Below are 16413 nucleotides of genomic sequence, written 5' to 3'. Positions count from 1 at the left end.
TATCCCCTTTTTAAAACTATACTATATTAATCCCTATATTCTTCTTTCAAAAATTACATGACAACATATCTAAATTCTAACTAACAATCAATTTTATAAATAAAGTTTCCATTCATAATTTAGTTATAAACCATTTAATATAACTTGAAACAATAATAATTAAGTCTAATTATTCTTTAACCACTTTAAACATTAATTAAATCCTAACACTAAAACATATTGAATAAATAACTTAATATAACAAAAATAAAACTTTCTCAATACTTCTGTCTCAACCAATTTAACATTCATATTAAGAATAAATAATCATTTTCATTTAAACATCTAACTATTAACATTAAACATTCTTTACTAACCACTAAATGTTTTTCTTTCACTTAAACTTAGACTAACCACTAAATTCAACTTAACATTACTAACGACTCCTAAGTAACTCACCTTACACCTAACTAACTTTATTACTCACTAACCCATCAAATAAAACATATTAAATAAATACTTAACAAAAAAATAACCTTAATAACTTATTAACTAAACTAAATATGATCTAATGCTAATTAAAATCTAACATTTCTATGATTAAAATCTAACATTAATGCTAACTTAACTAACAATTAACTCTAACTAACCAACCTAATCCCACTAACTCCTACTACCTTCTTCTTAACTCTAGTAATTTCCAAGAGTCTCCACGTCACCAAAAGCTAGTTTCATGCTGCCTAAGGCACCTTGTTTTCCCTCCAACTTGTTGAATGCATGGAAAAAGGAGGTAAAGGTTGTGGTTTTAAATTTAAACTTTTAAACACTTTGTCCCCATCCATTTCAAGTAAATTCATACCAATCTTGCAAGTGAAATGAAAAGACAAGACACGTGAACTTAGAAGGAGTTTTAAAACTTAATAAAGGTGGATGCAAAGTCAAACACTTAATGTATTTGCTCTTGTCACAAAGCCTACATCCAGACTTGGAAATGAGAGGAGGTAGAGGATCTATGCAATCTTTTCCTTAGCATTGATCACCTAGTTGTCCCTTTTCCCAAGCAACCACTCCCCACTTTTTGCCTTGCATCACATAACACATGGGCTTTAGTTATGAAGGAGGGGATGGGTAGGTGGATGTTAGGAGGGTGGTTAGTTTATGATATTATTTGACTATTTGATTTTATTGATTTTTTTTATTTGGTTAATTTTATTATAATTATTATAATTATTATTTTATAAATTTATTTTTTCAAGGGGAAATATCTTTGAGAATATTCTGTGCTTCCACTTTTGAAGACAACATTATTTTCCCATATATTTTCTAAGGAGCAAATGTGCTCTCCTAGGAAATTTATGGAGAATATGCATTTTGACAAATTTTCTCTTGCTTTCTTTATTTACTTTCCTAGATGGCATTGACATAATTTTTGAATTTATAAGCATTGAGGAGGGTATAAGGATAATAAAAAATTTCCATGCACCAATTAATCTCTCTCTCTCTCTCTCTCTCTCTCTCTCTCTCTCTCTCTCTCTCTCTCTCTCTCTCTCTCTCTCTCTCTCTCTCTCTCTCTCTCTCTCTCTCTCTCTCTCTCTCTCTCTCTCTCTCTCTCTCTCTCTCTCTCTCTCTCTTAAAGAAATTAGATTATTAATTCCACAATGAGGAGATCCAAAGATTTAATATATTAGTTCTTCTAAGTCTTCTTCCACTTAGGGGTTTATTAAGCAATTTATCATATCCAATGTAGATTAATCCAAGGACTATGTTCGCAATCTAACTTGTACTTGTTCTCATATTTAAATATTCATTAAACATACTTAGAGTAATATCTTGTCATTTCTTCATCATTTTTATAAGGGAATAAAATTTTTTCTATGATGCAAAGCAACATTTTAAACAATGGATATGTTCTATTTTTCAATTAGAGATCAGAATTAAAATGGACAAACTTATTGAAAACACATTTTAATAATACAAAAAAACTTCTCATACGTAAGGAACTATCATTTTTCTTTATTAACAACCTAGTTCAAAGACTCCATTAGGAAAGAACTAGAGAAGAAAACCTGACATCATGGTCACTTTGACATAAGTTTCACAATGAAATTTACAACAGGATCACTATCCTAAGGAGAAATCTCCTAACACATTTGAAATGAAAACAATAACTTTGAGATCATGTTTGGCTCCATAACTAGGTAGCCACTATGATATCTACAATTTCATCAAAGTAAACATGGAGAGGATGAAAATAACCAAGAGAAAAACAATTTTAACATAAAGACATAATCAAATGTTTACTCCCATCCACGTTTGCATAGTAGGTTCATTATCGAACTAGACTAGGGAGAAGCTAGATTTTTCTAGACTTGAGACATTGGTCACAACACCATAGCAAATGCCCTTTTAAAGCTAATATTGCAAGAAATTTTGTTCTATCATAGATGCCCTTTAGAGGCTAATATTGCAATAACTTTCATTCTTTCACTTCTCAATTTCTAAAAAATACAAACATTGTTTGTACTGATGAGTATAGGCCCATAACACCCTACTCTCTCCATCTCCTCATTGTGAGGAGAGACTCTATACTGCTAGAGTCCAACTAAAGCCCTCCTCCCATACATGGCCACTTCTACCCTATATGAGGGTGAGTAATGCCAACATAACCCATACAATCCCTTCAAAAATCAAATGCAAAATATGAAAGAAAACATTTAAAGAAAACTCATTACAATCCATCCCAAATAGGTTCATCAAACACACGAACATACATATGCAAATGAAACTATGTAAGAATGAAACATAGCATGAAAATATGCACTTGTAGGATTCCTACCTTAGCAATAAGGTTATGGAAACTAAAATTTGAGAAGAGCTATCCCTTCATTCTCCTTCAATCCTAAATTTTCCCTTTAAAACTAGAGGTTGGTTGAACAACCTTTCACTCTCAAATATTCCTCTAGATAGCCTCCTAACTCAACCACTTACAAAATGCAATAACTCCCCCACTTGACTAAGGTTTCTAGAGTCTTCTAACTCAAACTTGTCATTAAGGCTAACCTCTAGGTGGACTTTAACTTTTCAAACTCATGGTAAAACTTCAATTTTCGCAATAAAGAAAAAATGGGATATTTGGGTGGTCACCAAAGTTAACGAAATGGGCTAGAGGGGTGTAAAATGCCCCCAACCCATACATATACACCTGGGGTACTTAGTTTTCATAATTTTTGCCTCTTAGTGACCTATTAAAATGCTTGAAATATTTGGACTTCCTAAAAACTCTAAAAAATGCAAAATTATCACTAAACCTCGATTAGGGTAATTAATCTCGAATACCCACTAATTAGAATTAGGTCACTAACCTAGTCCAACTCAAATTATCAAGTTACTTGTCTAACCCTAATTATCATGCTGAAATGCATATATGAATCATGAGTGTCAAATGACACTATAAAAATCATTCTTACAAAATATTAACACTTAATGATTATAGAATTATACATTCATTCAACTCATGATACAAATAAAATACGAACAATAGGGTTTGCATCTTTTATTAGACTAAACCTTGGTTTCCAAAAATGGTACATAGGGTCCAATTTTGATTCTTTGTTAGATTTCTTAGCTAATTAATCTTGCACACTCATTTCACACATCAGTAGCTTGAGAAAATCACATGCATATATTTAAAACTTATCTAGATAGTTGCATAAATTAAAACATAAATCTTTCATATAAATAATTGTATCTCATTTCTGCACATATTTAATCATCAGTAATTACATAATCAATATAACATAATTTATTCATTATTTCAAATTAAAATACTAAAATAATCATCATTAGGCATGCATATACCTAAACATCCTAAACATCACCAATTAAGGAATAGTGAAGTATTTGAATGCATATATACCTAATCATCCAATTACCATAATCAACATCATCATCATCAAGTAAAACACTTCATATCATCGTTACTGCAAATTAATATTCAAACAGTTGAGATAAAGTGGTTCTCAAATCATTGAGTATTTAAAATATGGATGAAACAATTGATCTCAATTTTCATTAGGTCATTTATAACATAAAGCATTACTTAATTTCCATTTCAATCTCCTATATTGGATTTAATATAGAATTCATATTTGATAATTACATACAAGGAGGAACCTTACACATCCATCCCAGAAGTCAAGCACAAAAAATTGTCATGCAAAACTGCCAAAAATTGATACTTTAGTAGAATTTCTATATCTCCCAACTTATAAGGAATTAGATTTTTTTCCTTTAACTAGAGATATTATTCTAGGTTTTCTTTAGTTCTTTAAATTCATAGCCTCTCATTCATTGTGAAAAATTAGTTATATGGCCTGCAATGGAACCCAGAAACTAGAAAAGCATAGTTCCAGTAGTAAGGTAGAAGTAGTGCAAACTTCAACTTAATCCATCCAATCTCTATGAATTCATGAGGAAAGGTACTTCAATGTGTCTCCAACACATCCCTAACCATAAAAGAATAACTCTACCAAAATCTAAGCTTGATGCTCCTCAACACTTAACCCCAAATCCCTCCAAATATGTAGGATTGCAAGCAAGCCTAGGATGCTCCTACATCAATTATTGAAAAGAATCTTATTCAGAAAACCAAGCTGCAAATTAGATATCAGCCATTGATTCATCCTAATAGGTGCATCAATCAAATTATTTAACAATATAGACTTAATAGTCTTATGCCAAATCTCCTAATAGAGTGCATACTTCATTATGTGTTGTAAATCCTTTCTCAAGGTGGACCTAACAATCCTTATTGATCTTGACAGTGTGGATCACCTAAAGTGATCAATTGTAAGCTCTAACAAACTAATTTAATACTATAGTAATACATCTTGTGGGTATCATCCCTACCCAAGTTTTACTTTCTATTTGGAAGCTTCTTGGGTTACCAAATATTGTGTCAAGTGTTCTGAATCTTTTATTTCTTTCATTCTTTCATGAATGCAATTAGATCAAATTACATTGTGAATTTTTAATTGGTGAATTAAAGTATAAGGTTTATTGGTTCCTAATTCACGCGCCCTCAACCCCCCCCCCCCCCCCCCCCCCAACTCTTAATCACCTATTCTATATTACATTTCTAACAATTGGTATCAAAGTAGATTGGTTCTTACATCATAAGTTTAGAAACTTGAGAAAAGATCAGAGGAAATGGAAGTATATAGACTGGAGAAATTTAGTGAGAATGAGAAGTTGGATCTAAAATTGGCCATGAATCAATTCAAGAAGATGAAGGGGAAGATCTCTCAATCCCTAAAAAGAAGAGAAGATCTTGTAACACAAATGAATGATGATCTCTACATTGAAGAAAGAATTGAAGACATTTGCTAAGATAGAAGTTTAGATGAAGCTGATGCAACAATCAAAGAAATACTTGAGAAGAATCTTACTCTTCATGAAGAAGTCAAAAAAATAAGAAGAGAACAAGAAATTCGATTAGTCAAAATTTGTGAATACATCAAACAAAAAGACAAAGTCAAAGAAGTGAAAATAATGATAACTTAAAGAATAGAAGAAAAGGACAATGAAATTCATCAACTATCTCTTCAACAAGAAAATTTGATTGATCAAATCAATGATGAAAATCAAGAACTTATCAATTTAAGAACATAGAATGAAAGATTGTAGAATGATCTTAGCATAGAGAAGAAGACTAGTGAGAGGATAATGAAATCTCAAGAATGCATGAATCAATTGGATAAGAAAAATTAATTTAGAAACAAAGGTAAAGCTCTAATAGGAAATATAAAAGAAGGTGAATCATTCTAGCAAGGAGCTCAAAGGAATAAAAGGCCTACATGTAATCATTGTAGAAAAATAGGATAAACATAAAAAAAGTGTTTGAGAAATGGTAAACCAAAATTCAATAGAAAGTGTTATAGTTGTAACAAGCATGGAAATAGAGCAAGTGAGTGCATAGAGGAATCAAAGTTTGAATTAGAGTGTTTTATCTATATCAAACAAGGGCATAAATCTTTAGACTGCAAAACCAAGAAGTCGAACCTAGTAGAACAAATTGCAAAAGCTTATTTTGGTTGGGATTACAACACATGTTGCAGATGAAACTATTGTGGCAAGTTTGGGCACATTGGATAAAATTGCATGAGAACTCACATGAGGAAAAGAAACCCTACAAAGAGATGCTTTGTATACATAGAGCTTGGACATTTAGCTAGAAAATGCATGAATCAAGGTAAAGTTAAAGATGAAAAGAAAGAAAAGGCAAACACTATCAATAGTCAAATAAGAAAGAAATGGGTCAAGAAATCTCTTGAGAGTGCAACCCAATGTAATGTAAATGTTGACACCCAAGTCAATGAGTTGGATGACTCAACCATCTCAAACCAGTTACCTATGGAGATTACTAGAACTATGATTGAGAAGAAGACATCTCACATTAGTTCTAGTTAGAAAGAAGAAGATCAATATCAACATTCTTGATGCATGAGGATCATCGAGTAAAGATAAAAATTGAAGATCTTAATGAGCAAGGTTAGTTCACAAGACCTTGCAGAGAAAGGTTGGGTTGCATGACCTTACCGAGTTTGGATGTAGATGTCAAGTTGGTAACTCTACCAAGTTTATACCGAGTGGTAGTAGCATATTCCAAGTTCAAAGTTATTTCTATCTTGAAGTTTCTACCAAGTTGAGAGGCCTTACAAAGTCAAAGGTGTCTTCTGAGCGATGAAGACTTAGCTAAGTGGTGAACAACTAGTCACTGAGCTAACTATTGTATGATGCATTAATGGAAACTTGAAAATAATTTTTTTTTTAAAGGATAAATTGAATGATTTATTTAACCATGAATTTTTAGAGCATAGAGTAAAGAGAATTCTAGAGCCCCCCAAGTGATTTTAAGTAAGTATTGTCAAAGTTCACTCCTATGTTTGAAGCATTACCAAGTAGAATGATATCTTCCAGTACTAAAACAAAGAAGTGTTCATAAATGTTGATAAGAGGTGTTGATTGTAAATCCCCAACATTCAAACTGATTTTGACAATTGTAGAAGAGGTTGACCTCATTAGAGTGCAATCACAGATTCCTCCCAAGGTACTTTTAATTTAAGATATTTGATCAAATTATCACTTTTCTATCCAGGAGTGAGGAACCCTAGAAATGAACCAGGAATACAATGAGCTGCATGTGGATGGGAATTTGAAACTCAAGCACAAGAATTTAGAGATGAAAGGTTTGACACATATCCTACATATGTAGAGAGATTTCCAAGGGAAATGGATTAGGTTTATCTTGATCCAAGTCCATGACATGCATATCTAGTTAGATCATGCTATTCAAATTACCAAGAAGATGATTCACAAATTCATAGGGTTGACAATTCTTAACAAGGAAAAGACACTTAAATCCCTAGGTCAAGTTAAACTAGCTAAGAGAGATCTTGTTGAGTGGGATGGAAGAGGAATGAAACTAAATGGTGTAATAGAAATGGAGATAAAATTTGGAATTCATGTTAGTGCACACAAGATTTATAGCTCAATCCATCTAAAAAACATTCTATGTGAAGTTTTTTACCTAGCTTTCAAGTTAGTGAAGAATAACCTATCTTTTGAAATTGCCAAGTTGTTGTTGAATAAAATCAACAAAAACAAGGAGAGGACCTGAGTTTCAAAGAAGAATCCATGAAATTTTTGATCACTTTTAACCTATTTATTATTTTATGTGAAAAAGTTCTTTCCTTCACAAGGTATTATGGTGTGGAAGAAGGATACACCAGTTGTGTATTAGGTTAATGAGTTCATAGAAGAAATGGGTGATAATTTTGAAAGAATTATGGATTCCTATTTTGAGACATTCAAGGAGAAAATGAAAAGTAGATATAGGATCCCCAAGAGACTTGTGGAATATTATGAACAAGACATATGTTTTCTTGTTCATTATGATAAAGTTCATATCCAGGCAGCAAGGCCAAGAGTGGCATGGGTCAAGCCTCTAGGATATGAGATTAACATTCATAACACAAGGGATATTATTGAGGCTCTTAGGAATGATCCCATGGACCCAAAGGCACCATATTTTGGTACCTATGAGGGAGAAAAGGCTAGAATTGCATTGGAAATAAAGCTCCATCAAGCCTTGAAAAGAGGAAGAAAGAAAGTGGAGAAAATATTGAAGGACACCAAATCAGCTAGTTCCCTTCTTTTGGTGATTGAAGAAAAAGGAGATAACCTTGAGGAAGGAGGAGGAGAGGTGAATGTAGAGGAGGAGCCTCCCAAGAAGAAAAGGAAGGTTATCATTACTAAGCCTAGAAAGTCCCCCCTACTATATTTACCAAAAGGACTACCAAATTAAGGAACAAACTGAAATTAGGTGATGATGAAGATAAGAAGATCACATTCAAGAGGTCTTCCACCACCTCTGAGAAAAGATTGAAAATACTACAAGAAGGTGGAGGTACATCTAATTTTATATTCTTGAAGTATGAAACAAGGACCAAAGAAGAGAAAAATAGGATTGGGGATGCCCTAGTGGCAAGGATGGGTAAGTGGAAGTACTCCCCGAATGAGCTAAAAATGCAAGTTCTTGATGTCTTACTAAAGGAAGTAGCACCAAAATGGGAAAATATAGTGAATGTTGCCAAAGACATCAGAGAGAAAACTCTCAAACAACTTATGTCAAGTCTTTCAGATAAGGAAGTGAAGAAATAATTAAAGATGAATGAACAAAAGCTAACATCTAAGTTCAATGCATTCATGATCCTATAAAAAGGCATCAAATCTATTTTGAACTCCAACACAAATGTATGGAAGAATATCTATAGGCTACATAGGCCTAGTGAAGAATTTTTTCAAATTAATGATAAAGATGATGACAATAAGGGTGATGAGGAAGAAGATGTTCAAAAAGTAGATGATGAAAAAATAAAAAATATTGAAGGAGATGATGTTGATGACAAAGACGGTCAAGAAGCTATAGGAGGTCATCTTCCTAAAATACATAGTATTAAAGACTCAAATGTAGAAAGGATAGCAATAGAGGTAATGGCCTCTATTCCTAACTCTCTGACAAAAGCCTTAGTGCCATCTAGCTTAGAGAAGACTTCTACTGAGTTAGTTGAAGTAAAAATTGCTTCACCAAACACCCACAAGCAATTGCAGAAATACTACCAAGTTAAATGATAGGTGAAGTTTACATTACTTCATCTATCGAGCATTAGGATCTAATCGTCCCAACATTAGGCCTAACTGAGTCCCATCAAGGTATTTCAAGCATTCCTAATGTTAGTGTTGTTTCTCCTATTTTTGATATTGTTTCTACTATTTCTACTATTATTTTTCCCATTCCAAGTGCAATGATAATTGAGGTTAATCCTCAACCAGACATTGGATTTTTGAGAAAAGGAAAGGAAATTGTTCCTTCTATTATTCAAAAACAAAAGGGTACAAAGGTAGAAGCCTCTATTGAAGAAATTGATCTATTGGAGGACATTATGATACTAGATTAGGATCTTTCAAATCAGAATCCTAATTAAAATGACACCCTTTGTGAGCTATGTAAAAAGAGGGAAAAAAACAAAATCTCAGAGAGGAAAAGAAAAAGAAAAACCAAGTGCTTGAAGATATCAATGGCATATTCATTAATGCACTAAACATTAAGGTCGATGAGAAACAACCAATTTTGGATTAACTTGTTGAAATTGTTCACAAGTATAATGAGGATATGAATGGGCAAGACAAACTTCTATAGACGACAAAAATAAAATTTGAAGATAAAGTTTTGGAGAAGGCAGCTTAAAAGATAACCATTAATCAAGTAGAACTATGCAACATTTAAAACTTCTATAAATAATGTTGTTTCTTTATTTGTAAAGTTAAGTGATGCAACTAATTTTTCCAAGGAAATAAATGATAAGTTATCTAAGATAGATATTGACATGTAGTCAAGTACACATCAATTGTCACTTGATCCTAGTTGCAATTCTTCATATTTTATGAAAAATAGATATTTGATAGATCTACAAGTTGAATTGTTGAAGGAAGAAGCCAATATAAGGGTCACACTAGCATAAATATAAGGCATGATACTTTCTAACATGAATGAAATGCAAAAACATATTGCACATTCAAAAACATTAATCCATGACAATAATTTCTCTATAGCTAATCATATGATGGAGGTATCAGATGAGGTGCAAATTCATTTGCACAATTCAAAATTTTTGCAAGACAATTGGGACAAGACAATATCCATAATTTTGAAGATACATAGTGATTTCCTGTCACATTTTGGTGTTACCTTGTAATTTGGTATTTTCTTTTTTTTGGCATTTGTGTCAAAAAGGGGGAGTTGTATTATCATACACCAAATATATGTAGTCAAAGGAAATAGGGAACGAAATACATGTACAATATGTATGAAAGATGTATATATGTAGAATAAAATATGTTTACAAAATCAATTTTAAAAATAATAATAATAATAGAGTAAGAGGTTACTGCGCTACAACAATAGACAATGGTCAAAACCAGATTGAAGATCTAGATTGTTGTTAGGGGGAGTTTTGACTTGTGTTTTGAGTATTCATATTTTTGGTATGATAAGTGTTTTTATCACTAATTCAAAAGGGGGAGATTGTTGAACTTAAGGTAAAATCATTTGTCTATTAGTGACTTAACACTTAGTCAACTGGTTACATTGCTACTGAGCTCTACAATTGCTACCAAGCTTATCATACTCCTAGTAATGAAAACCAAGTGTTCGAGTTGCTATCAAGATAATTAGTCAACTTAAAGTTCATGTTGAGCTTCATATTGTGTACCAAGAATATGAGAAAATGTAGTGTTTGCTAACCTTTACAATGTTTACTAAGCATTTGAGGCAAAGTGTAGTGTTACCCAAGCTTTGCAAAGTCTACCAAGATTTTCAGTATAAGTGGTGAAGGATGTAATGTTAACCTATCTCTATAGTGTTACTCAAGATTATCAATGTCTATCAAGCTTGCAATATTAATGAAGTGAAAAAAGATAGTGTTGACCGAGACATATAGTGTTAACCAAGTAATTTTGTATCTACTAAGTTCTTTAGTGTTTATCAAGTCATCCAGTGCTAAACAAGTTCCTACTACTCTAAGTGATTAGTATGAAATGAGCATCTATGTCAACTAAGTGCTAGAAACTATAAAGTGTTGATAGTATTTCCAAGATTCATAACATCACCTAAGTTGTCCTCAAAATCCAAGTTCTAGCAATAAGCTAAGTTTAGTGAAGATTATTGAATTTGGTATTGTAGCCAACTCTAGAAGGTAATCGAGTGCATTGGTATATATGTAATGTATTGTATCATATCCAAATACATATGTGAACAAAAAGAAGAAGCATGAGTAAAGAATAGAAGAAGGCTACAATAAGTATAAGGAAAAGTATAGACTTATCTATTACAGCCAGGTGATCATTATTATTTAAAGGAATATCATTTAGCAAACCAAGTTTTAGAATAGAGATCATGTTGAAAATGTATCCAATTAATCTGATAAGTTAAGTCATGGTTGTAATTTATGGCAATATATTTGTTTTGTAGATTATCCCTATTCATTTGCAAAAGAAAATAGTCTAAGTATTAGACAATGTTACAACAATAGGATAGTTTTGATGATAATAGAATTTTCCCTTGGAATATTATCTTATGTAGTTAACTAGAGATGCATGACATCATAATGATGATGTATAGTAGTGTGAATGTCTATAAAGTCAACCAAGTTTGAGTTATGAAAGAATTAGTGACATAGTGATGACACACTGCAGAATATAGCATATCAATAGATGTGTTTAACAACTTGGTTTATTTTTTTAATTATTAAATCTTTATGAGCCAACTCTAATGATGATGTGTGATTTGACTAAGCAAGAATTTAATACTATGTCTAGTATAAAGAAAAGAACTCCATTTACGATAAGAATGATGTGATGATAATAGAGTATGATCAGTAATTGTGAAGTTGATATGATCTTGTGAAATAAGAGTAACAAGTGAATGTGAAATTGTGATATATGATGAAAAGTAATTTCATGCTAGATATGATTAAAATCAAGCTATATGCAATCACTCTTGTACGAAGAATTATTTGTAAAGTACAACAAGTATCTCAAGATTGTATGTATGTTATTTTCCAAAGATCTCACTATATAGTTGCATGTTAGGTGGTGGGCTCTTCTTGCACACATTTCTATATAATTCACCAACTCTTGATAGGGTTGAAGCAACTCCTAATAGGTTTGAGTCATCTAATAAGGCCTAGTCTCCTAATAGGGACTCTAGACACTATACATGCCTCATAGACTTCTAACGAGGTCAGTATCCTTAATCAGGTTCTTTATATAGTGAATCATTTTGTGGGTTTCATCCCCACTGGGGTTTTCCCTTGGCTAGGTTTTCCCTAGTTAACAAAATATTGTGTTATGATCTCTCTTTATGTATGGTTGTTTATACTATTTAGCATTATTGGTTTACTTTCTTATGCATGTGGTAAAGTAATTAATAATATTCAATTGTGCTAACAATTATTATCAGAACCTGGTTATTCAGAAGAGGCTTAATAGCTTGAATAAGATCCTTATGGATATGGAACAACTAAAGGAGAATCTTGAAGAAGTGCTTGAATAGATTGATCTTCTTACTGATGAAAGAGATGGCCTTAAAGATAGATACAAGGATGCAAAAGCCTACATTGTTGAATTAAAGGACAAAATAGATGACCTAAAATAGAAAGGACTTTCTAATTGGACCAGTGATGATGACATTGAAGATCTAAAGAAAGAAAATGAGATCCAAAAACATGAGTTAAAGATAGTTGAACTTAAGCTGAGTCTTAAAAAAAATGGAGGAAAGATTAAATCTGAAATAAAAGTTGAAAATGCAGATTTGAGATCCTAGTTATGAAAAGTAATGTTTGAACTAGAATCTATTAAGTTAGAACACACAAAATTAGAGAAATACAACACTATTGTGAAAGGTGAGCTCGTACAAACCAAGAAAAAACTTGAAAAATCATATGCCAACAGTGATAATATTGAAGAACAAATATGTGCACAAAGACCCAATTATGATAAGACTGGACTTGGATTCTTTGTTGGTCAATCCACCAAAAAACCTATTGAAAGAAAAGAACTTGTTACTCTTGAAGTCAATAAGGATCTATGAAAGACAAATGATACACCTAAAGAAAAAGAGAATATTTCTCACTTTGAGAAAGTCAAAGAATCTAATCAAGATATGAATAAGAAAAGAAAGGAATCTTTTTCCCAGTGTGATGAACCTAAAGACACTAAAGTCAATTGCGAAGGCAAGTCTTTAAAACATACTTCAAAATATTATTTTCATAATTGTCATGGATATGGTCATTATGCAATAGATTGTAAGAAATGTAAATTTTATAATGATAATGCAAATAGTAGGATGCATAGGAACACTAACCATGCAAGAAATAGAAGAAGATCTCATAGCAATGAAAGTGGAGAAAGAAGACAAATTGTTTGCTATAGATGCAACAATCTTGGACACATTGTAAGGAATTGCGAACCACCTGATGAAAAGTTGAATGAACAAAAAAGAGATGTACCTATATGTCAGTTATGTAATAACTTTGGACACACAACAAGGTTTTGCAGAATGGACAAAAGATACCTAAATAGGAATCAAAGTTATAGAAGGAACAATAGAAGAAATGAAGTAAAAGAGCAGAAAAATGAATTAAAGGAATCATTTGTAGAGGCAATAGAACTAGAAAGTTCCCATACAATTCTAAAATATGTACTTGACAAGATGATGAAGTTAGTTATTGTTTGTGACTCTTCTCATCAGAATTAATCATTCTCAGTGGAATAGAGTATTAGTTGTTGATAAGTAATGCTAGAGAAAGTATCAAAGGTTGCATAGTTGATAGTATGTATTAGACATTGAAAGAAGTCTATAGTGAAGTGTCCATTACCTAATAAGGTTAGGATGAGGACATATAAGAAGATTAAACACTCTGTTGCACAGAGATAGTATTTTGAGCTAGTGGCAGACATGCATTTAATGCACATTATAGATTGCCAATGAATTAAAGGACACAAACTATATTGCATACATCATTTTATTGTGCAAAGTTCATGTGCAAAGTTGAATCTAGATTTGGAGAACCTAAGAGACCTGCAATCATGTGAAGTTGTTAGAAACCCTAGTATGCAAAATTGAGGTATTTTATGAATTATTGAGCATAATTTTTCAAGAATGGCAAGACAAGAAGTTTATAATGTAAGCAATAGGCCTAGGTAAAATTTCAAGAAACACCCATTTATTTCTTTACTAAATGACCCTATTAGAGAATTTTTGTGAGTTCTAAAAAATGCTCTTCACTTTGTAGATATCAGAGGATATATTCATTGCAAGATTGAAAGCATAGGTGACTTAGAGATTCATAAATATTTGGAGATGTGTAATAAAAAATTTCATTGAAACCTAAGCATAGATATCTAGAATGTTTGAACCTAGTTAGGCATATGTTCTACATGAATTTTGATAACAACAAATGGATAAGGGTAATTCTTAGAAAATTACATGATGATTTTCTATGGCTAGGACATTCTATCACAAGGTCACAAGTTGGAGTAATCAAGGTAGTAACCCAGTTAACATTAAAAATGTGAGCAAACTTCTTGAAGAAAATCTCAACACATACTTCAATGGAAGAAACATGAAACAACTCAATTCAAGATGATGAAGTGAGACTAATTTGCAAGATTTTGGGATATAAGTATAATCATGGATCTAGGATAGATTCAATATCTACATGATTTCTTCATGCAACTTACTTGGTAATAAGAGGTGAAGAGGTTAACATGTGAGATATTATCAGAACACAATTGTTGGATAACATATTGAGAATCAAGAAATCAAGGAGTGCAATTTTTAGATTTAAATCCCTATTAACACTAACACAATGCAAGGTAGGATAATCCCCAAAGGAGATGTCCTAACCCCCAACTATACAACCATGTAGTGGAAACACAACCACAAGAAGCAATAATGCAAGATCTAATACCAAATCACAATAATATATTCATAAATTTAACTAATTACATGCAATGTGTTGGGCTGTAAGGCCTTCTCAATTATGGCCAAATACAAACCAAGTAATAGTTTTCTAAGATCCCTCAAGATCCAATCCCCGAACCCTAGTTAGTATAGATCTAGACTCTAGTAGAAACTTGTAAGGAAGATCTCAACTTGTGCTCACAAGCCCACCAAGCAATCTCCTTGTTTTCCAAGCCACAACTACTAGCTCTTCTCCAAATTCACTCTTTTGAGCTCCTCCACTTCTCCTCAATGGATGAATAATCACTAAAGACTTCCCAAAAACCCCTACTTATACCAATATAAGCCACAAGTTGGTCCATAACACAAATTAAATAAAAATACTTAAATTAAATGCCACAAGTTGGCCAACAACAACAATTAAATCCCCAAAATTGATGTCTTAGAAAAATCGCAATATCTCCTAGCTCTAAATGAATTAGAACTCATACTTCTAACTATAGGTATAAATTTGGGCCCTCTTAAATCCCTAATTTTTTTCATTCCCTAACTCATTGTATAAAATTAGTTATACAGCCTAAAATAGATGCCAAATTCTCAAACCATGTTGAGCAACAAAAGACCATGTTGGGCAACCAAAGACCATCGTGAGATCCAAAGACCATGCCGAGCTCCTAGACCATGTTGAGCTCCATAGACCTTGCCAAGCTCTAAGACCATGTTGAGCTCCATAGTCCATGCTAAGCTCAAAAAATCATGTCAAGCTCCCAGACCATACCAAGCTCCATAAACCATGTTGAGCTCCCAAGACCTTGTCGAGCTCCTAGACCATGCCAAGCTCCATAGACCATGCTGAGCTCCTTGTGTATACCAAGTAGTATTATTCACCAAGCTCCATAACCATTAACCAAAATCCCTCCAAACATGTAGGATTTCAAGTGAACCCAAGATGCTCCTACATCAGACACCCCAGGTTCAAAAAGATGCTCCACACTTTGATGCCCAAAGAAAGAGCAAAAAAAATCTTCATCCCAAAGGCTTTGACTCCAACAGGGACAAGAAAACTAATCTACACATCATCCATATCTGCATCACACTATCAAACACTATAATCTCAACCATCTAATTACCATGCTCACTCCTAGGAACAAAATAAACATAATACTTCATCAATAAACCCTCATCCACATTAGTAACTAGTGAATCGACACCAAGAAAAAAAAAATCCATGTCAACAATAATATGTAGATCTCCATCAACACATGCCAAACTCACAACCCTAGCAATATCATTTCTCACAACAAGATGCTCTATAATGCATAACTCACCACCTACAGCAACTAGATCAT

This window comes from Cupressus sempervirens, chromosome 10 (genome assembly GCF_028749045.1).
Source record: "Cupressus sempervirens isolate cs-2001-9-10 chromosome 10, ASM2874904v1, whole genome shotgun sequence".
Classification (NCBI taxonomy): domain Eukaryota; kingdom Viridiplantae; phylum Streptophyta; class Pinopsida; order Cupressales; family Cupressaceae; genus Cupressus; species Cupressus sempervirens.
The sequence above is the reverse complement of the archived record's forward strand: the minus strand, read 5'-3'. Positions refer to the sequence as shown.